Source organism: Hoplias malabaricus, chromosome 2 (genome assembly GCF_029633855.1).
Source record: "Hoplias malabaricus isolate fHopMal1 chromosome 2, fHopMal1.hap1, whole genome shotgun sequence".
In the NCBI taxonomy this organism is placed as follows: Eukaryota; Metazoa; Chordata; class Actinopteri; order Characiformes; family Erythrinidae; genus Hoplias; species Hoplias malabaricus.
The window spans coordinates 67,768,200-67,791,613 of record NC_089801.1 but is presented as its reverse complement, the minus strand read 5'-3'; the positions used below and the strand labels follow the sequence as shown (position 1 = coordinate 67,791,613).

General features: G+C 40.0%; 1 long non-coding RNA gene across 1 annotated transcript; it reads right to left on the bottom strand.

Annotated features, from left to right (window-relative positions):
* Positions 1–6,264: 6,264 nt before the first annotated feature.
* Positions 6,265–22,448, bottom strand: LOC136687666 (uncharacterized). The gene is made up of 3 exons (XR_010800499.1): positions 22,271–22,448; positions 8,384–8,442; positions 6,265–6,315 (listed from the first exon to the last, which is right to left on the bottom strand). It is a non-coding gene; the product is annotated as an uncharacterized lncRNA (long non-coding RNA).
* Positions 22,449–23,414: the final 966 nt, after the last annotated feature.

Sequence of the window (23,414 nt, the reverse complement as noted above, 5' to 3'; positions counted from 1 at the left end):
ATGGTGGTGCATTTGTGGTAACCAAGCACTGAGGATCGTCTCCACTGGCAGCTTACCTTGCACATGTCTAGGCCCTTACCATGGCAGTTAGCAGAGTAGCTAACACTCCTATCTGCTTGCCTCTTATATGCTTCTGGTCTTGCAGTCTATTTCACTGCAGGTCGGGTTGAAGTTTGGCCGAGCTGTTTTTTGAGCACATTGATGTTGGTGTGTTTGCCTTCTGGGAAGTTGATTAACACTTGTTATGCCTCCACCTCAAGCAAAAACTGAGCTCCCTGAACATCATCTCTGACCTACTGACACTACCTGGAGCTGAATGCAGTAGCACTCTCAAGCGTTTCTGCCATAGTAACAGGGAAGCTGGACCCCCAGTGTGTTGTCACAGCCAGATCTCCCCCTCTGCCACTGAGATGTCCAGTGCCACCACCATCCTCAGCTGTCTGCTGGGCTCTAAGCTTTCTTCACATTGTTCCACCTGCCTAAAACCCCTCTTTCATTGCTGTCCACGTTGATTTTATTTGATACATTATTATGTCTCCACAGCAATATCCCACTTCTGACACCAATATAGTGAAGGTGTTGAAGAGAACAGACATAGCACTTTTAGGCAAAAGGTTCTTTTATTGAATAGAAAACAGCAATTAATAAAATCTCAGAAAAGTCTCCAGACAATATTACACAAACATGAACAAAAAAAAACACAAATGGCCTGCAATTTTGTGTGGAGCCTGTGCCAGTCCTTAAAATACATTAGATACCATTTCATTTAAAAGTAATAAAGCAAACTGCAGCATCAGATATGGCTGTTCGACTGTATTTGTGGTCAGGGATAAATTCGGTACATTTATATTTTGTTGAATCATTCCTTTAAGGGTGTTTGGAGAGAATGGGGGCGGTTGTTAAACAGTTGTTTTTGACCCAATTTTTTAAAATATATAATCTTGTGGGGTTTTATGTTTGCTTGTTTTTTTTTTTTTTTATCTGAATATCACACCCAAAATAAAATATGAGATTGGATAGAGATAAGAGAGCCGGAGAAGAATGGGGAAACAAAATAAAGTGTCAAAACCTGCATGACCTTAGAGGCTTAACTTAGCCCGCGCGCTGCCGCCGTTAGGTTTTGCATGGCAACAACACCTCCAGGGGAGTTAGGGGAGAACTGCATTTGACCAACCGCGCACTAAAACGAAGCGGCTAATATCTGCGCCTTGGATCGTGAACAGACATGTCGTTATTCCCGTGGCGTGGCTCGGCCACATCGTGAAGCGGTTTTCGGCGTAAACGCGTGTGTTTGATCGGTTTTCGTGCCCGGTTCACCGTTAAACCAGAAACGGCAACTATGTACAAACACTCGGCGCACGGCAAGTTCTGAAATCTGCTCAGCAACAATCGCCCTGGTAACTGGCGCGCGCGCCGTTTCTGTCCAATAAAATTCGCCCGCCTCGAAAAAACGGCGTCAGTAGTTTTATGGGATTCCCTGATAGCGCGAATTCACATCTTCAGATTTGTTTTTTTCTTAAGACCGCTTCTTTCACCAGGCTCTTTTTTGGTTCTGTGTGTTTAGGTGTGTCTCCAGAGGACAGAGGTGAAGGTAAATGGACCTGAAAAGGTACAGCAGTTCACTATTTTGACGACGCTCCAGCTTTCATCTTCCTTGTTGAGTTTTATTTACCTGCACCAGACTTTATTCGCATTAACACTGTTCCTCCTCCGCTAGGACAGCCTGCTTGTGACCCACGGGCGGTAAGGAGTGTGGATTAACTTTGTGTAGCGTTGTGCAGACAGGCTGCAGATGTTAGATGTAAGTCATAGTTGGTGGGTGAATGTGGCTGCTCCCGTGGATGAGTGATGGGAGTGAGTTATTTCGAGAAAGTCCCTCTAACGTAGGGGCGATTATCGAGGAGCACTTGTCTTCTTGATGAATGGCAGGCGAACTACCGTCTCCTTTGAAGATTACCATCTAGATTTCGCCTCAGCTTCCTCGACTGACGTGAAACAGCCACGACGGAAGAGAAGCACTGTATCTAAGGCCATTCAGAATAAAGTGCTCGGAGTTGACACGTCCGTCCGAAAAGTTTGTTTTTAAACTTGATCATAGGGAATAAACACGTGATGTGGTGATATAGAGGGGGGGGCGACGCAGACAGTTCCTTGTGTGGCTCAGAGCGGTCGTATGTTACTGTAGCTTATATAACACTACGTACTCTTTTAAGTGCGCTATAGCATGGCACCTGCACTGCCGCTCTGTTTAGCTCAACCTGCTCTAACCTGAAATGGAGTGACCCGTGTGTGTGTGTGTGTGTGAGAGAGAAAGCTGAGTCATCATCTTTAAAAACAAGGACATCTCCATTTTTCTCCTCTGCGAAGATCAGTCTGTCTCCGTCTTCTCTCCAGTCCATTCATTCCAGACTTCACACACAGGGAAAGAAAAGCATTGCCAGTCATTATTCTGCCTCGATCCCGTCTTGTTCAGCTCAAGCGGTCTGACCTGAGTTTAAATGACAAGGCTTTTTACACTTTCCACTTTGAGGGGGGGGGGGGGGGGGGAAAAAAACAATGGATTATTACAATCTGATCTCATTCACGTGGAGCACTCTGCATCACTTCACTGGCAGCATGTGATGCGCTGATACGCAGGATTTATGAGACATTGAACGCAATGTTATGAGATATATAACAGTTTATAAGAGCTTTTTATTATTATTTGTGATGAACTTTATAATCCTGTTGTCGTCGTTGCCTCACCGTGGAAGGCAACCTCGTTTGTTTTGTCCTCCTCTCACTCCCCAGTGCTTCACTACGCTGTATAAGAGACTGCTTTAATCTCTTCGCCTTGTAATGTTTTATTTCTACAAGTGCACAAAGCCCAGCAGCTCACACGGGACAGGTTTCTCAGGCATGGTTTATTTAAGCCAACAACCTGAAAAATAAAAAGAGCCACACTGGGTGCTCTGCACAGGAGATGCTTATAACTTTTTGGAAAGTTTAAAGGTTTTAGGAAGAACCCATAAATCAGTAATGAATATTTTTGTAGTCATTTTTCCCGTTTCATTTCCTTTTTGTGGATGGGGGGAGGGGGTGTCACGCTTAAAGATCTCACTCATAAACACGGTTCCTCAATAACAACACTGTAATAACCTTTTGTGGTCGTCCAATCTTGGACTAAACGTAGTGTCGATAGTGAATCAACATTAACATTGAGATGATTAGAAGCCTCATCCTAATCACGGTCTGAAAAGAGTAATTGTTCATTTTTAAAAATCAAACCTTTATTAAACAATTTAAGAGAACCCGTGGATCTCCAGAAAATGGTCAGGATTTAATCACTTTTGGTTTCAGAGCAAAACTTTTCACTACAAATGGGTCAACAATAAGAAGACGTCCTAACTCCAGATAAATGAACAGCAACGCTAGACGACCCCGAGTTTTATCCCTTCAAACCCGTCACTCCCGTAATTAACCGCTTGAACCCGCAGGACGGTTGTTTCGTTACTGCGACACAATGGAAGAGTTTTTTTAAATATGCAAACAGCGGAGCTTTACTTCTTTTTGAACTGACACGCGCTACTCGTTTCTTTAACCCTTGACAGTCAAGTCCACGCCGTTGGACGGTAATTTGAAAAACTCATCTTTAAACTGAAACACACGAGTTGCGACTTCGTACACAACAAACGTTTCGTCCACTTTTCTAAAGCCCGTTCTGTGGTGCTGCATGGTTTAAGAAAATCACGTCTTCGAGCGATCCGTCAGAATTTGAAACCTCAGTGGCCCTTCGTTCCTCCACCTCGTGATTCAGCGCTGATTTCTTCAGAGGTGGTGATGTCTGCAAGGTGAGACCTGAAGAATCCACTTATAAAAAGTGTGGCATTTATATTTTAGTCTTTTTTTTTTCTTCAAAAAAAGTGACTCTGTAGCACTAGGGCTTTCCTTTGAGACGATGTAACGTTATCAGATTAAAGCTGATTGTACATTTTTGTTAAAAATCCTTGATTTATGTGTTTTTTTTCCCTGCTCTTTTACAGGGTTGTGGATCCGAAACCCGCAAATCTGCGATGCTCTTGGTCTGTTGGTGGAGAGAAAAAAACGCGCCCGCAGCATTTCTACTGAAACAGTCTCCTCCAAACTGCGGGGGGGGATGTTATTCGTTATCAAATCAACTCTTATATTATATTTATTCTGAAATCCCAAGCAGACGAGAGCCGTAAAGCGACGCGGGACCCTGAGGCATTTTAAGGTTTCCCAGAAGATGGCGATGCTGTGTTATTTAGGGCAGGATGAGTGAGGGTGAAAATATGAAGACCGTCTTCATCGTCTGAGACGATCTTAAATCATTCTTTATTTTAACTTTTAGCATCGTGCACATTAAAAGCGGTTTATCATGTTTCCCTTTCTCCAGGTTAAATCCACTGGGAGTTTCCCACCTCTAAAGCCCCACTGCTTCTCAGGAGCATGCTAAAGGCCCCAAAACTGTTTTTGAATGTATTTATATATAATGTGTCTCACGTAAATGTCATCGCAGTCCACTCAGATCATACAACGCATTTGATAACTTTACACTTGAAACGTAACAGAAAACATACACAGACCAAGCCATTCAAGTGAATAAACAGACTACAGTACTTGACTGTGTGATTATACTTTATTGTCTTGCACAAAAAAATAAATAAGTGTGAATTAAACAATAACCATGCAGTAATTGGTTGAGTTAAGCATCTCAGAATAATAATTTACACCTAGTCAGGGTTATGTCCTCAAACACATGCATCCATTTTCTACGGAATCACACTGCAAACGTTATGAACTAAACCTGTTATTTATAAAACACAAGTAGGATCATAGTCATAATTCTTCAACAATAAATAGTAAAGGTTCCCTCAAAGTTCATTACAAAACACTGGTAGGTCCATACCCACCACCGTTCCCTAATAAACATTTACAGGCTTATCACGGACCTTTCTTAAAACATCTCCCACTCTTTTTAAACAAAACACTGATCCACAGCCATCAGAATTCTGCATAAACACCAAGGTAAAACCACACCAAGGAAAACTAATCATAAAACATTTGTAGGTCCCTACCATCACACTTTAAACAAATATATTACAGTGTGACTATATTCATTTCAAAATACTAGCAGAACCCTAGCAGTCAATGCTTTATAGAACACTGGTCCTCCTAAAAGATTTTTTATAAAGCACCAGTAAGTTCATAACAGTCATCACACCTTAAAACACACTAGTGGGCCCACAGCAATTGTAGTATTATAGCAATTATATGTATTATAGATATACAAAATATCATACCAATCATAACTAGCTACAAATCAATAGTCGACCCATACTCAACACTGATTCTTTTTTAGCATACTTGCTAACTTATACCCATCCTGTTTTTTGTTGTTCTTTTCTTTTACATTGACAGCTCCGTACACATTATAATTTGAACACTGCTCCAGCCACAACCGATCTAATTCACCACAAGGTGCAGCCTAATTTTCTAGGTCCACTGGTATAAGCCCAAACCTACAATTAAAGCTTTGTAAAAATGTCATAAACGTCATGCTCTTTCATAAAAAAAACATTTGCCGGTTCCTAACAAAGTCTGGAAGAACTGCATAAAACTCAGAAGGTAAATACAACTCACACATTGGTATTAAACACAGCTAGGTCCATTATAAGACTTTAGACAGCCCTGCTAGGCCCATACCCACCAAACTCTGCCAGTTGCTCCTCTGACCCTCACCGTGGCTGATGCTGGAGCAGCTCCGAGCTCTGATCCTCTCCTGGAGGCTCCACTGGATGGTAAACGGCCCGCCTAACTTCAGCAGCACGGTCAATACTGGAGGATTCGCTACTGTTTTAACTCCAATATTTACGTGCTGCTACAGCCAGGCAGCCAGGCGCGACGATGTGCACGAGAGACACGCACGCGCGCACACACACACACACGGGGGCAGGCGCACAGAGACGTTCACAGCTCCCGTTTTTTTTCCCCCTATTTCTTTTCTAGCGCTCTCTCTCCCTCCTTCCCCGGTTAAGTCCTGGCGTTGCTGCCGCAGCACAGCACGGCCTGCACCCCCCTGTTAAAAACTCACAAACCATTCTGTGCTGCTACAGCACCGCCAGGCCCCGTCTCACTCTCTCTCTCTCTCTCTCTCCCTCCCACCCTCCCTCAGTTCTTCTCTTGCGCGCGCGCTCACGCGGTCGAGCACACGCGCTGAAAGTGGTTTTGGTGCGACCCCCCCCCCCCCCCCCCCCAAAAAAAAATGAATTAAAAAAAAAAAAAAAAAAAAGGGAGACGGTGATGTGCCACAACCTGAAATCAACAAAGAGAGAGAGAGACAGAGAGAGAGAGAGAGAGACGTTAACCACAAAACGCCTTGTATCGAGGTCATGGTCAGGGCTGGACACAGGATTTACAGGAAATAAAACAGCCAAGGGGCTTCCATAAGTATACGGCCGTATGATAATGAACGATAACAAACGTGCCCTGCTTGATTCTGCTAATTACACATTAACAGACATCCAACACTCAGATGTAAAGGTGTCCACGCTTCTGTTAAATGAATTTATTGTGTCCATTTTCTAAGAGGAAACGAGAACACACGCTCTACTAAATCTGCAGATTTTAATAAACAAATTTTGTAAACAAATGTAACATACAGCACATTTTATACTGTATGTTAAACCCAGTGCTTAACAGAAATGTGCACAAACACACAGTTAAGGACACAGAGCATGTGTTAACTTATTTAAACTCAGAACAAAATTCATAATTTTACTCGAGGTGTCCAGCGTGTTGTTGCTTTGATGAGCAGTGTATATCACGAAAAAGTAGTCTGTTGGTCGTTTTTCTTTGAACCCTGACAGTGCTGATTTAACTCTTACTGTTATTTAATTCTATAGTGTTCTTTTTACCCTCTAACTCGCTTCAATTCGCATTAATCTCTTACTCATTCACTCTTAAAGTGTTCACAAAATTTTAAACAACTTACATCCGTCCAAATCTAACTCCAACAACTGCCATTTAACTTTTCATTCCTTGATTTCAACTTCATTCAACTCAGCAAGGGGGAAAAACATTTTAGTCCTTCCAGTCATCAGTAAACTTTCATTTCACATATATTCAAGCTTTAATGTAACCCAGGTTAACTCAGCCCTGTGATTCTGCTCGATTAACCATCTGAGTGTTCATACAAGTCACTGTTTAATATGAGAAACTGAACACTGGAGCTGTTAGTTCAACACTGGGCAATGTTCTGCTGTCCACCAATTCATATTTGTACACATTGTTCCAGCATGGTGTGACTTAAATCACTTTTCTCTGGTGGATAACATAATTTTCTATCACAAAACAATAAGAGCTAGCCTTGCCTTCATTCAAAGAAGACCGAACTATAAAATTATATATTTTAAAACCAGGAATATAGCCTTGAAACCCCTCAGAGCAGGCCTCGGAATGACCCCTCAAAAGGCAAAAACACAACTTTTATCTTTCTTTAGATGTAGGTTCTTTTTAATGTATTTTAAGCCTGATTGAATAGAGGAGGTGTCATCTCAGGTAAATATGTATAAATATGCCTACATGATATCACACACACACACACACACACACAGCCCTTTTCAACCCACATTAAATCTAGTGTAGACAACACCATTCCCTACTGTGTTCAAACAACAGAAGAGAACAGGTAGGAGCACACCCTTTTAATTAAAAAATAAACAAACAAAAAAAAAACACTACATCAGACAAACAGCTTTTCCACTGAACTAGACAGACAAGTGTCCCAGTCAAATTATAGCTGTAGAATTTCTGACTATTTAAAATGAATGACTGTATTTTTATATACATATCCAATAAACTGCACAGAACATAATAAGACATTATCTACTGTTAGTAGACGTTTTCTTATGTTCCAGTTTCAAAAGTATGATGTGCAGTAGTGCAGTCCAGCCAGACAGAATAGTAAACCGTCTGCTATCACTGTGAAACTGTAAAATTATATACAAGCATGGTATTCTAGGTGCTGTTCCACAATACAGATAAGAAAATTACAGTATTTTACTCCAGCAGCCTTCCACTGCCTCTCCTCTCTGAGGCAACGACAATTACATAATCTGACCAATGAAATTTCTTTATGCTCCAGCATTCATCAGACCTCTAATCTTGCACGTATTTTACAGTCACCCTATTCATGGGCCTGTGTTTACGACAGCTTCAATGCTTACATTGTTTTAGCATATTTCTATGCTTGGCTATATTTAGAAACTGGACACCCCAGACATGGTGTAAAAACACTTGAACATTGGATGGTTATTCTGCAATCTCTCTCTCACACAAACACACACACCAACATATAATTTAGAGAAATAAATCTACTTACCACTGGCATCATTCTGAGGCACTGGTGTCCTTTGCCATGTATTTGTGCATTCCCATCGCCTGTTAAAAACAGAAAGAAGAAAAAGGTGTTAATGTAAGGAAGTGGATGTGTATCACTGGAGTGTTTGATGGTACTTTTCAGTCGTGAGTCTAGACTGGTGTACTTTAACTTTCTTAACCTACAGTTGACTGCTACACACAGATTTAATGCTTTGTTAGTGTTTTGATTGATTTGAAAATAAATTACAAATAACTAAAACTGTGATATATTTTGCTTAATTGTGTGTGTAAATAAAATATATTTATTTGGAATTTAATAATCCCTTTTTTCCCTTTTCTTTTTAGGTCTGAGGTTGCCAACCCTTTAAGAGAGGATCGCCCACAAACAGAACAGAGAAAAAAAAAATCCACATTTTTAAAACACATTACTAATGCCTGCGTTCTCACAATATGCACAGCAGAGAAAACAGTGAAAACATTTTAAAGGACCACTGCAGATCAAAGTCTTACTTCACTTTTAATCATTTAGCCAAAAGTACATGACTTTTATGTGATGCACAAGAACACACTTTTCTTTTGTAATCTCGGTTATCAGAAAACCAACAAGTCACTGCTCCAGCTTCACCAGTATCACTCTTACTACTTTCATTATCAAAGTGACTTTAAAATGACTTCAAACCAGTATTTTTGTCCATCACATTTTCATAATATGTACTACATCTTAGTATACGTTTGGTTACTATGTATATAATCCCTTTTGGAGATGTAGGGCTTCAACATATGATTCAGACCGAAAAAACATGTTCAGGTATTTTTTCCACATGCAGCAATAAAGTTCAAATATTAATATGAACATAAGGGTTCCAAAAAACATGGGCAGATATTTCACCGCCATATCACAGTAGGCCTCAAGGAGTGGAAAAAAAAATTAAGGCATTATTAATATTTTTAAAAAATTATTTTTTTCTCCAAAAAATATATAAACACGCTAATGTTACATCATACAGTGATGTAGCTTTTAAATCTAGCATATTGTATTAGTGTAACCATGTTTGTCTTTGTAACTGCGTATGCCAAAAGCTTACAGAAAAACATTTACTTCCTACCACAAAAAGGGAAGTTGCAAGACTACTTTTACTTGCTTTAACTAATGTAACAAACAATGAAGCCAGTATTTTACAATATGTTGATTATGTTTAAAGGTGGGTTGTGTGTATGCATGTATGTGTTTTATTTATAAATATGCAACCCCAACAGCAAATGTTTTTATAGTCTACTGCAATAACAATTATCAAACCAATGACTGCACTACAAAACCGACACGCCTAATGTCCAAACACAACCATGTATGAGCTGTTTTTGCAACTTCCTATGCTGTCGGGTCATTTTGAAAACTGCACCACCCGGCTAACCTACACTTTAGCACACCATAGAATAAAAGAGATAAAAACAAACAACTCAAACACAAATTCAAACAAGATAATTAGACTCACATTTTCTTTAATTAAAAAATGTAAAGCACTAAAATAAAACAAAAATTATAACCATGAAAAATTATTTAAAAAATTAGTAATACTATTTAAGAATTGTCCAATAAAGCAGACAGAAATAATCCGTTTATACATACAGGCCCTTTCAGCAGCTTTTAGCAGTTGTCAACCACAACTCCTTGAAGGCAGTGTCAGATCAAGTGCACAAGTGCAAGTACCGAAAGCATTTACCTTAGAAACGTCAGAGAGGGGGGTTGCCCTGACAGCACGTGCACTGCTGACAGCTCTAGTAAGAGTTTCTTCACACTCACATCAGGACACTGCCTATTTTTTACTTTAGCAAAAATAGCTTTTAAATAGACAAAGGGAACAAGATTTCCTTTGGTACATTCACTAGCACAAAAGCAAGACACACATATTGTGCAAAAGCCAAAACAAAAATCACAAGGCAATGATGAGCTTTAAGACAAACTAGATTTATGTAATTCTGTCCCACCCCCATGTCACTAACCTTCAAAAGCTTCCTATGCTCAGTTTTTATGGCCTTAAAATACATGCAAATCTTTTAATGTTCAAGCCACTTTTAAACAACTTCCTTGAATTTATAGGCCCCTCGAAAAAAAGGGGGAAAAACGCACACACAAATATTCAGGGGGTGGGGGGAGAGGGGGTTGGGGGTTCTCGAACTTTAATAACCATTGCTTATGTATTCACTAATATAAAAACTGTAATAAACATTTAAAATGTGCATGAACGCATGAAAAAAACAAAAAACAGCCAATGATAAACCCCCCTCACTTGAACAGTCGGTCTGTATTATTTACAAGAGTGGCTTCCTCTCAAAGGGAGATTAAAACGTGATCCCTTTGAAGTCAATATGGCCCTTAGCTTGCTCAACCCCACGTTACACACCAAACCATTATACATTTTGAAACCAGGGTACATTACAACGCAGAAACAAATCTAAACTGATAAAATCAATAGTGACAAAGCCCAAAGTTCTATAGTTTAGTTATTTTCATGCCGAAAAATGTCCACTCCTGCTCTTTAAATAGTTATGATCCTTTTGCCTAAATATTGATAGAATTTGAGGTCATAGATTTTTTTTTTTTTGTAGAACAACCTGAGTCATATTCAGCGTATTAGGCTACCATTGACAAAGAAATGACTACTAACACCATGTAGTTTTGACGTGTACACAGCCTATATAACAAATTTGTTCTTTCTAATAGATCAAACTGAAAGTGGAAGATACCCGAGTCAAATCGAATACCACACACTTTACATTACAATAAATATAGAAATTATTAAATATTACATAAAAACTAAATATTGAATGTGCATAATGTAAATTAGTAAGTAATTCAATATTTATTATTTAAGTAACATAGTTTTGGTCATTTCACTCTTGGGAGCACTAACTGGCTTTAGCTTTACCAAACAAACTGGGGCCTTATCAAAATGCATAAGGGTATCCTTTTGGATGTTTGCCAAGATGTTACAAGTCTATTTGAAGCCAGACTAATTTGAAGAGAACAGACTTGCACCGCATTTCAGTGCACCACAAGTCATTGTTGATGATCATTATTGCTACTAATTGGTCACAGTTGCTGTGTCACAACAAGAGACTACGTGTCGGATATATGTTCACGGTAAAGCCGATGCAGCACCAAATCTGGATGAAACGTCCACGTCGTGTTTCTGGTGTCAGAAATTAACAAAACTTTGGTTGAATAAATGGTGCATGCACTGTGCTAAAAAAAAAAAAAAAAAAAAAAGACACATGAAAATCTTAAAGTATTACATTTGTTCATTGTTGGGAATTTAGTATTGTAAAAGTGTGAAACCATTTTTTGAAATAACTGGTTAGCCAAGTTTAAGAGTGGTGTCACTAATGACTTCTCCCTCCCTCCCTCTCTCTCTCTCTCTCCCTCTCGGCCATACTGATTGGGATGAGGCTGGACAGAGGGGTATTCAGCACCTCAAGAAGGAAGAAAATCAGCTACCATCAGTACTAAACTACCTGACATTGCATACTGCATGACTTAATTCACACTGTATTATTATTAATCAGACTGCACTGCACTACAATCTCAATGTATTTCATAAGTGTGCTACATTTAAATTGCAGTTGGAGAAATTCAAAAGGTTAACTATTGACATGTTACAGAATAATGACTGAATTTTGAGGGGAACATTTTTTAATCGTATATAGACTAACACACACACACACACATATATATGTATACATACTTATATATATATATATATACACACACACACATAAGTAATATTTTGTAAGTAATACATATCTGGTGTTAACGAGTGTTTGAAGTTACAAGGATGCACATAGTAACCCTACTCCCTTAATAGCCTAGGTTACAAAACTAGAACCCAGGATGATGCAAGAATAATGGACAACAGGTCATTAAAGGGAGCCTATTATGTTAAGACAGATAAATTTTCCCCCAGCTACTCTCACATGTATATATATATATACACACACACTTGCCGTATTATGCACCTAGGTATAACCTGTTTTCCAGCATGCTCACACACGCAATTAATGTAAATCTTCTTGTACAGTAGGATGGCAGGCAATAAAATTAGCTTAGACTTAATGAACTAGGCCTCTATTATGTCTTAGAACACGAATGCTACAAAACACTGCTGACCTTAAATCTCAAACTACACTGGTCTTCCTCATTATGCCCACATTGCCTCGACTGACTCACAATGTATGCGAGATAAATTTGTCAGGGGTGGGGATGTGTTAAGCTGTATACACAAATATACAGCTACCAACAAGACAACACTTCATTGACTATACAATAAATAATTTTAACACTTTTTAAGTGTTACTTCAAATATTTTTTTTAGCTGTTTCATGATAGGGGCAAGATAACAGCAGTTGCTTTCTAAATTTGAACAAGTCAGTACTGAAGTCAAATAAACGTGAACAAGCAGAACATGAACAGACGTCACTGACAGAACGACAAAGTCCATCTCATATGACTTAAATTGTTATTGTCTACGATGTCATGGTAAGTAGATTCTTATTTACAAATTTTCTCCCTCCAATAAGCCTTAACAGGGCAACAAATCGGGTATTATTAATGTCGAGTGTAGGGATGCATGTAAGTGTGAACACAGACAGGACAAGTACAGACTCCTGCTACATATTCTATATGAATTTATAATTAAAACATAGTATATTTTAAACTACATAGATTTACAATGCAAATTAATGTCTTGTTTTCATTTTGTTACTGGAATTTATTTGCAGAAGTGCAGTGCATCTAAATATACTCACGTTACACATCCTTAAAAAACAACTTCTGCACACACTCTCCAACAACTCATAACTTTTTTTGGTGATCACATTAAACATATGTTTATATGAATTTTAATTTCCAATAGAACAGTTACACCACAGCATAATAACAAAGGAGTTATACATTATGATACATATTAAGATCTATCACAAAACGCCCAAATACGTGCACTTATTTCATTTGAAAAGAAAGTAATACAGAGAATAAAGCTGGGTAGTGACCAGAGGCTGCTATGATATTTCAGTTTAACCTGAATACTCCAATAAAAAATATATATTTCTGCCAAAAGCCAAAGGATGTGCACCTAAATGACCCTCACTTAATAAAATATTAATTATAATATATATATATTTTTTAAATTGCATATACCTATGTGACTTGTGTGTGACACTTTGAGAGAGGTCAGGCCTGACCCTTAAACTCTGTGTTGTGTGTCTGAGTGTTCAAAATGTATTCCTACAGTACGAGACACCGGACCAAAACCAGAATTGGAAAACTGCTCTGGACAATGGTAAACCATATCACAGCTGGAGGAAACAGGACCTGGCTTACTCATGCATTTTTACAAACGCTCATAGTCTTATTATGAATATTAGCTTTGACCTGAAGCTCGAACGTGAAAGCGAGAGTGAAAAGAACAGTGAAACTTAACACTAACTAATGCCATCTCATCAAAACCAGAAAGTAGGTTTGTCTCAAGGCCCATGCAAAGGTAAACGTTAACATATATTTGCTGTATACATATATAATCACTGAAAACAACAGATAAATGAACAAAAAAAGAGAATACATTGTAGCCAGAACCTTATCACACGCGAATGTACGTGGTGTATACGGGGCAAGTGAAATTATAAATATTATTAAATGCTACTAATAAAGTTCCTGATACTGGAATGAACTGGGTTTATAAATCTGGATCCTTCTTAAATTCATTTCTGTTCATGTGAAGAGGAGCCTCCAGGTGTGTAACGCCCTCCATGAGCACCCCCCCCCCACCCCCCTAGCCATAACTGGCTCGGATTCATCACAACCGTTAGAGGAAGACTCAAACTTTCACTTCAGCCAAAGTTTCAGCAACATCATCCCACCTACTTCAAACTGCACGTTTTCTAAAAAGAGGATCCCTCGCCTGCTTTATTCAGTAAGACATAATGAATGCACACACAGAGAGGCAGCTGAGGGACATAGATATGTATTAAACGTGTGAATCAAGCAGATTGGAGACGTGTAAGATATTATATCTTTACTCAGCCTCATAATTAAAAACAAAAGGCAAAATGATGTTGGGCCTGGGCCAACAACTGCCTCTATTTTTAAGCTTTGCTGCTGCAAAGAGCTACGGAAGGCCCACTTTCCCCCAGCACACTCTGTCCCCTCGTTTTCTCTTCAGTTTTCTGCAAGTGCTGAAATGATCCAAGCCCTTTTGCCTCATGAATAAACGCTACATGCTCAAGTTTGGTACCGAACCGAGACAAGCAGCGCCTCCTCCGACAACACAAAAGTGGCCAAATTACAATGACAGCGGCAGTCATGCAGAGGTAACACCACCCCGCTTTACCTGACCCTCGGACACATCAAAGAGAGGAGAAATCGCTTCTGCTGTTGACTGGCTCCACTCCACCGCCGATGCTGACTCACCAAACACACCGCTCTTTCTCTCTCTCTTCAAATAACTTTTCCTCGGTCGCCTGCGTGGCTGCACGGAAAATGGCGCAAAAAAAAAAAAAAAAAAAAAAAAAAAAAAAAAAAAAAAAAAAACGCTCCCGCAAAGACCTGCCTTCTCCTGGACCTGCCAGTTCTCACAGACTATCAGAACAAGTCTCTCACCACCGCACCGTGCGCTAATATTAACAGTAATATTGGTGACATAAAAAAAAAAAAAATTCAGCGATAAAATAAGCTCAGTGATCTTACCAGAGAGTAACGGTCGAATTGTCATTTGAGTCTTCAGACGGTCGGTCCAGCGGGGAGAATAAAAAATAGGAAAATAGAAATATATAGATACAGACAAAGAGCGAGAGAGAGAGAGAAAGAGAGAGAGGGAAAGAGAGAGAGGGAGAGAGACTGAATGACTCTGCAGCAGCACCGTGTCCGTGTCTCCCGCTCAAAATCGAGGTCGAAAAAATCGCATAAACCGGCTAAGTAGGGGACTGGAGACCCTCGGACCGGACCGAAGACCCTGTGAAATATTTTATAGAATTTTTGAAGATTTTTCACAGGTCGGTTTCTAATTTTTGAGGATTTTTTTTCGGTGTTTTTAAAAAATGCTCTGTGCGGAGTCTGCGCTGCGCAGCTGAAAAACACAGCGCTCTTCTCCTCCTACGACTCTCTCTCCCTCTCTGTCCGTTAGAGGAGAGCTCTCATTACTCTCCCAGTCGACGGTCGGCGGTGTTTCCTCTGTCTTTCTCTCCGCTGGGCGACCCTACCGCGGCTGTAACTCAGCGAAGCCGCTGAATTATTGTCCGTTGCCCGCGATCCGCCGCCGCCGCCGCCGAGCGCTCGCGCTGTTGATAGGACTGAGTCTCAGTCGAAAATGGCGCCGAAAGTGACTCTGTTCATTCAAATCCGTAGGAGCCGCCCACAGTGCGCGTGAGCATGCCGGGAACAGGGCGCGCGACGGGCCGGAGGAGGAGGAGGAGGAGGAGGAGGGGGAAAGATGCACACTTCTTTACAGTTTCTTATTTACGTGTAACTTTCTTTATCAGTGTCCCGTTTGAACTCGAAAGGAGTGAAATATCTCAGTAAAAGTCACTCTCTTCCTTCGCCGTAGACAAAAGCGAGCTCCTACATTAGCACTCTCCAACAGAAAAACGCAAGTAAAAAAAAACAACTATTCAGTGGGGCCCAAACGTTTTGTCTTAGAGAAGTGTCGTTGAGGCCAGGGGCCAAAGAAACAAAACAGTATACAAACAAATGAATGCATTTTTTAAAACCAAAAGTTAATAGCCATGTTATAACACTGCACTATAATCTCTTACTGAGGTAATATACTCAAACATCTTCACAGGTCCAACTTTGAGTGGCCCAGCTTTAGGTTAATGTCCTCAGAGTCAGTAAACCCAGATCCTTGAGAAGACTGTTAGCTAAAATTAACATATTAGCTGAAAAGCTAATATGGGTATGGTGAGTGCTTCTGTTATTTTTGAGCGTACACCATAGGTATATAGAATTCCTGTGAATGCACACATAGAGGAAGCTATGAGATCTCAACAGAAATGATCCAAAATGCATTTTACCTTCACATTGATTGTAAGTGAACAATGTTTAATATCTTTAGTGACAGTTCAGTTTTCATCCTTGAAATGAAAACACATTTGACAGTATTTTTATGAACTTTCTCATCTAAAGAAACAACTTCTGTGTTTTATAAGACAGTGCGAGTTAAACATTAGGTCAGCAATTATATGCTATTCTGTTGTATATAGATTTATAACATACACCTAAAATATTATTAATCACTTTTGTAGATATCTCAAATGTAATCATCTGAAATAAATCATCCATCCATCCTGTTTTCCATCCTGAATACTTTCAGCAGTAGGGTACATTTTTAGTCTGAAAAGAGAGCTGATTTTTCTCGACAACTTCTCTTGACGTGTGAATGACCCAAAACAGACTAATGGACATAGAGCTAGCAGGTTAAGTATGACACTGGGTTAAACTGAAGAGGTAGCTGATGTGACTATTAACTATGTTATAATTAACTTACGACACACCAGAAGTCTGTTGAGAGCACAGGCAAAGGGTAAAAAAACATTTGTAACTAGTTCTTAGATGTTCTTCCTCAGTTTTTATTTGATTAAGAGTAAGTAAAATCTGTTTTGGCCCACCACTGTGTGGCCTTACAACCTCCTTTGTGTCAAACTGCACAGAACCTATAAGGCCTAGGAGGTCTAGGTTTCTCTGAAACACAGTGCAACCAGACAAGGGTTTATTTGTTTTAAAAATTCATCATAATCATATTTAAACTCAGCACAATTTAAATGTTTAATGCAAAAATATTTGCAGATTTTATATTAACTCTTTATTAAAAGTGCTTATACATTTTAGTATAAACATAAAATTCTAGCACATTCATAAAGCTTTCATATTTAGAAGGAAATTCATTTAAATAATAAGCCCATTTTTCACTTTATATTCTGGTAGACGCTAAACATTATGGTTTTTTATATACATGAGATAAATGTCATATATATATCTATATGTGTGTGTGTGTGTGTGTTTACATATATTTAAAATTTATCAAACAAAATGACTACTCATATACTCAAATACTCATAGTAAGGAATGAGTTGTTTACCATCTGCTATAAATTAAACATACATATGTGGTCAAGTGTGTTCTCAGTGTCTACATTTTGATGAAATTAACTAAGGTCACATTCAAAGTGCACATTTAAACAGTGTTCTCATCCTTATGACTTAAAAATCTGAGGATGAAGGCATGCATTTACATGAAGCCAGCACCAGTGTATCATTTCAACTTCTAAGCTACGTATTATTTACTGCAACAGTCAGTCAATATGACATGCAAATGATGCAACTCTAAGATGTGTTTTTGGTGTATGTTGATTACCAAAAATTACACTACTGATGTAATAACCGGGCACAGACAGCACGTGACAGCGTCCCAACGGTACGACATAACTGTGCTGTGCCTAGCATTGGTTATATCAGGTTTACACCAAGTTAGTAACAGTCAATACCATTCAGTTAAAAGTTGTGTTCCCTGACATCATTTAAACATCTCTTTTAGAGCAACTAAACATCTCAATTTTTGCATTCTTGTGCATTACTTTCTGCATATCATTTTCATAGGAAGGCTAAAGGTCTTTTAGAGACTTAAAGATACATATACATTTAGTAAAACTGCATGTTTATGAATACACAATTTGAAAACTATGGCATATTTAGGACAATTGCAATGAGGAAAATAAATCTATAGCTACAATTAGGTACAAGTTTTTTGAGTCTGCCTTTAACCCTTGAATCCCACTCTATTGGCCCAGACACGTCTCTAACTCTAATAACTACACAACTTACATATTTGTTTCAAATTATCAGTGAATAATACACAGCGTTAAGGCATTAAAAAGACAAACTAAGTTTCACACCATAGTCATTTCACACTTCAAACACTCAGGCCAAAACTGGTGATCTGGTGACAACCTCAATCTAATTAGCCATGTTTGCACTGACATGCAGGCCTACGAACCATATGTTGTTTGAAGGGACTTTGTTTGCGTTGATACTGCAATGCCATAAATTACATGTTACTAAAATTGTTCACATAATACACGTGACCACATATAGTTTTAAATACAGATTTTTTTTTTATCAGTGTATGATTAAAAGCTGTGTTTCTGAATCTCCCATAAAGGTTAGCAAACGCCTGACCTTTTCCTACAGAAACAAACACTAGTAGTAGTACTGGTTTTGCAGTTTCAGTTAACTGATTGGTGTTCATTTTTTTCTTAGTGTGTATATTTTTTCCTGTAAAACTGTAAAGAGAAGATAGTATCCGGTATTTTTCTGAATGTATATGTGATATCCAGAAATACATGTCTTAAATATATCTTATTAGAATGTCTTATTCATGTTTATTCATCAGATATATCCCTACAATTGAATTTATACATGGATACACATACACAACCTGCACTCTATTGTATAGCCTGTACTGTACAACCACATCTGAAGTCCTATGACCTGTACAAAGAATACTGGTTAAATGAGCCCATTAAACTAGTTCAGTAGATTCAGATGATAATGCTATGTGTGTGAGGGCAAAGGTCCCAATATGTTTAGGGTTAGCAATAGCCAACCTGCACTGGGACGTTATCATTAAATGCTAACATCTTGGGGCAACATTAGCAAGACAGAGTATTTGCATCCATGCAAACATGGCCTGTTTCTAACATAGTTGAATAATCTGAGGCATTTTAAAAGCTACTTTTACGCCGGTGGACATGCTGCTATGACATATGTAGTAAACGTGTACATGCCATTACTGGGTCAACACAAAGTTACTAAGAATCTAAATCTTTAAATTAAATCTTAGTACAAAGCAGCGTCCTGTGATATATTTCAAATCTTTGATTAATTGGGAACATTACGTGCCATATTTAAAGTGCTCAAACACAGAAAAAAAAAAAAAACCCAGTCTGCTGCATGTCAAGTGAACTTTCTTGCACCCCATCACTTGTCAGAAGCTGTTTTGTTGTGGGAGAATAGGGGTAGTTGTACTGGGCGAGCAAGTGTATGTGTATGTGAGAATGAGAAAAAAGGTTTTGTTCTCATTGAGGGGTCTCAGGCACCCCTCCCCCAGCTAAAGTTGTCTGTAGCAGCTGCACCCCTGTGATCTCCCCTAAACAGTGTGGGAGGGGGCAACAGTGGGGTGACATCACCCCCTCCCCTTTTATAGAGGCCAAAGCTGCACACTTAAGTGACAACATCCATCAAAAGCCAATAGACGCCTGCAGGTCAAGCCTGAGAACACAACAGTGGCCTCTGACCCCTGTTAAGTGAGCTGGCCTAACAAGACATGACCGCTGACTCACGCTGGTTTATTTGGTTTATTTCACCAATTAGAGTCCTGCAGGGGGGGTGGTGGTGGGGGGGATTACAAATGTGACAACCTTCTGATTACATGGCCCCTACCAAAAAAAGGTATCTGACAGATTTAAATTATATTCAGGCCTATAATTAGACTCCACAATACTACAAAATACCCTGAGAGTACGATGTTATACATATTAATGCTGATAAATATATTTCTTATAATTTATTATGAGTGCTGTCTAATGCTGTCTACGTTTTTCTGAATTAAATTCTGGAAAATCCAATGCTAAATTCATAATATTCTTGGTAACAAAAAGGCTTCATTAACGTGTCCCAATTGTTGTGTGAGCTTTTTTTTAAACAATTTTAAGGTACATAGGTTTACAGCAGATATGCTTTCATAAAAAATCCATTATCTGCATTAATTGACACAAAATGCAATAATGAATTTTTGAAAAATTATACTTAATGGCAGCTAGCCGTAACATTTAGAATAAACCAACTTCTATGCAGCATCTCTTGGACTGTAATGGCCAATTTCTGCTTTTTGTACATTATACTTTGGTTGAACCTGCACTGCGAATGCACACTTACAGATATTTGTGTAAGTTCATGCTAAAACTAAGCTGAATTGTTCTGTCATTTGTAAGGTATTTATTGAAGGGTTAATGTGCACGTATTAAAGACATGGCATGGCCAAAAGTAGCATTAAAGTATCACATCGTTATCAGCAGAAATACTCCCTTGAATGATGGTAAAGCAAGAAAGGAAGACTTTAATTCAATCCTGTAAGTATATCAGTCTGAATTATCAGCCTCACTTTGTGTAAGGGTCATGTTGACAGTTGTGTGTTTCTACAATGGGGCAGTGGAGTCTGAGTAGTTTGAGCATGATGGCCTACTTTTAGATGTGACGCACATTTTTAAATGTGGCTGGTATTTTATTTTTTTAAATCATAGGTGTCAGCAAATATTCAGGATTCTGTTATTAGTATTTTGGAAAAAAAAGGGGGTATTGGGCCACATTAAGTAGTATACACACACAAATTGCGTGATTATGTAATGATGCAATCAGACACCAAATACAGGCCAACATATCTGCTGAATGAACACAGTTCTGATCCTGATTCTATGGGTAGACATGCGGAGAACAAAACTAGTCACGATAAAAGAATAAGGTTATAGACAAGTGAAGTGTTTAAAAATATCTTAATGTGTTTCATTGAAGACCGGTTTCTCTTGGCTCTAGCGAGGTGAAAGTACGCTGGCAATGGGCCCACTGCATTGGAAAAGCAATCCAAAACACATGTGGCCCCTGTTTCTCAGTTTTAGGCCGTTTAAGCGATGTCCGTGGACTGTGAGGGGAAAACAACGAGGCCGCTCTAAGATTGAGCGGCACGAACTCAAACCCGAACGGAAGTCCCGCCCCTTCAGCGCCGATGTGCGATGATGTAACCCCCCCCTCCCTCCCTCCTGTCCAAATTTAGCTCGCTGTTGATGCCTCTCTACTTTTTCCGCTGGCTGAGGACGCTGTCCGTCACTCGACGTCACGACTATCCTGTTATTATTGTAAACAGTCCACCCCGTCTCTCTCTCTCTACTGTAGCCCTCCGCCAAACCAAAATCCAGCTAAACCCCCCTCCCTCCACCTCCTCTCCTCCTCCTGGGTTCTTTGTTCGTAAAGTAAAACGAATCGAGATTTCGCAAAATAACGAAATGAGCAAAAGCCACGAGCAACACCTCGCCGTTGAATTAAAGCGAGCGCGTCAGAAAGAGCCAGTGAAAGACAGCCGCAAAAACAATACCGAGCAACACGTGTGGTTATATTCGTTTTTAACGCACAACGGAGGGGGAAACCGGAGGAAACGTGTAGCCTGTCGATAAAGAGCGGAGTAAACTACATCTTTTGTGCGCGGTTTGGGTGTTTCAGCCTCGAATAAAAAAGAAACCGGCTGGCACTTCGCTCACAGAAAAAAAAATCCCTGAGGGTGAATTGAAAACCCGAACGACTGCCTTCACATGCACTTCAGCTCCGACACTGACAAAATACATACCAACATTCACAGTCACGGTATTAAATGTCATCGAGCTACTTTGCTCCATTTTCTCAACGACAACGCTACCAACCGATGTGTTCATTCAAAAACAAGCAACCGTTTCTTCTTTCTTGCCCCCCCTCCCACCCCCCACGCTCTCTTTACGCCCAACAACTGAGTGTTGTGCGCTGGCTTGTTTACCTCCCCTCCAGTTCCTGGAGGAATTTTGATAAGCTCGATAACGAGCCGTTGGATTTGGCCGGGTGAAAACAAAACAAAACAAAAAAAACCGCTGCAACTTTCACCCTCCGGTGCTGAAAAGCCGCTCGATCCCTCCACACACACAACCCTGTTCAAACGCGCTCAGCGCTGGGGAAAGGCAGCGCGGGGAGCTCGGTCCTATCAGAGTGACCGGAGAGAGAGAGGAGGAGAGAGCGGATAAAAAGCCGCGGATTAAACGGGACTTACTTGGAAGGTTGGAAAAGACAGGAACGCGCCGCGGAGCCCATTGTGACGTGTACGTCGAACCGAAAGAGGCGCGCGGGAAAATAAATAACAGCAGAAAATAACGACAATATTCCAGTAGACTGTCGGGCTTTTCCGTTAGCGCCGCTAGTCGATACAGCCGCATTTCTCTCTCTCTCTCTCTCCCTCTCTCTCTCTTGCTTTTTCCTTGTTGTTGTTGCAATTACGCCAAGCTTCAAGGAAGTTGTCCTTTTGTTCCAGCATTTATACGTTGCGTCAATGTTGCGAAAAGAGGAGGCGGAGCGCAGTGGCACTTGGAGTAAGCGAGAAACAGAGAGAGAGGGGGAGAGAGAGAGAGAGAGAGAGAAAGAGAGAGAGAGAGAGGTGTACATACGACTTCAGCAGGTCCAGAAAGCTTAGTCGTCTCTCCAGTCTGACACCAAAGCAAACGGCGAAACGGATCTGAAACACACGTCTGCTGGCTCCAAGGCTTTATCACTGGCAGCATGGGATAGGGCAGGTCGGTTGAGGTGGGGAGGGAGAGGGGTGGGGGGTGTTGTGTGGCTATAGGGAGTAAGGATGATCAGGGGGGGGGGAGTGTGGGGGGCGTGTTAAAGAGGATGGGGCATTTGAACTTGGATGGTGGTGGAGCAGGGGTACTAGGTCAGTGAAAAAAGTCTAGAGACAATTCCTTTCATCAGTGCGCCGGGTTGGAGAGAGCGAGGAGGAGAAGCGTGATGAAGACAGTAACGACGACTCCAGAACAGTGGAAGGAGCCTACCCTCTCTATAAATGCGTTAACGAAAAAGATAACGACAGAAAGGAGAGAAGTTGAAGCGAGCACGTGCGTAACTGATGTATTTAGTACTTGTTTAACGATGCGTTTTGTCCAGTCCTTTGCTCCCTGTCCTCTCCATTACAGCCGGGTTGCATCACGAACTTTTCGTCTCATGGCTTTGCTGTCAGTCATATTTTCCACCCAATAAAGTATGGCGCCTTTCAGGTAACCGCTCACTCCGGTGAAATCAACGCGGCCAGATTGTTTTGTTTTGTGCCATCTTAACAGATAGAATTGCACCTTAGTGAACGGTCATTTTCAACGAGTTCTCATTTGCCTGCAGGTTTGTCCTTCAGAAAATGGACATCT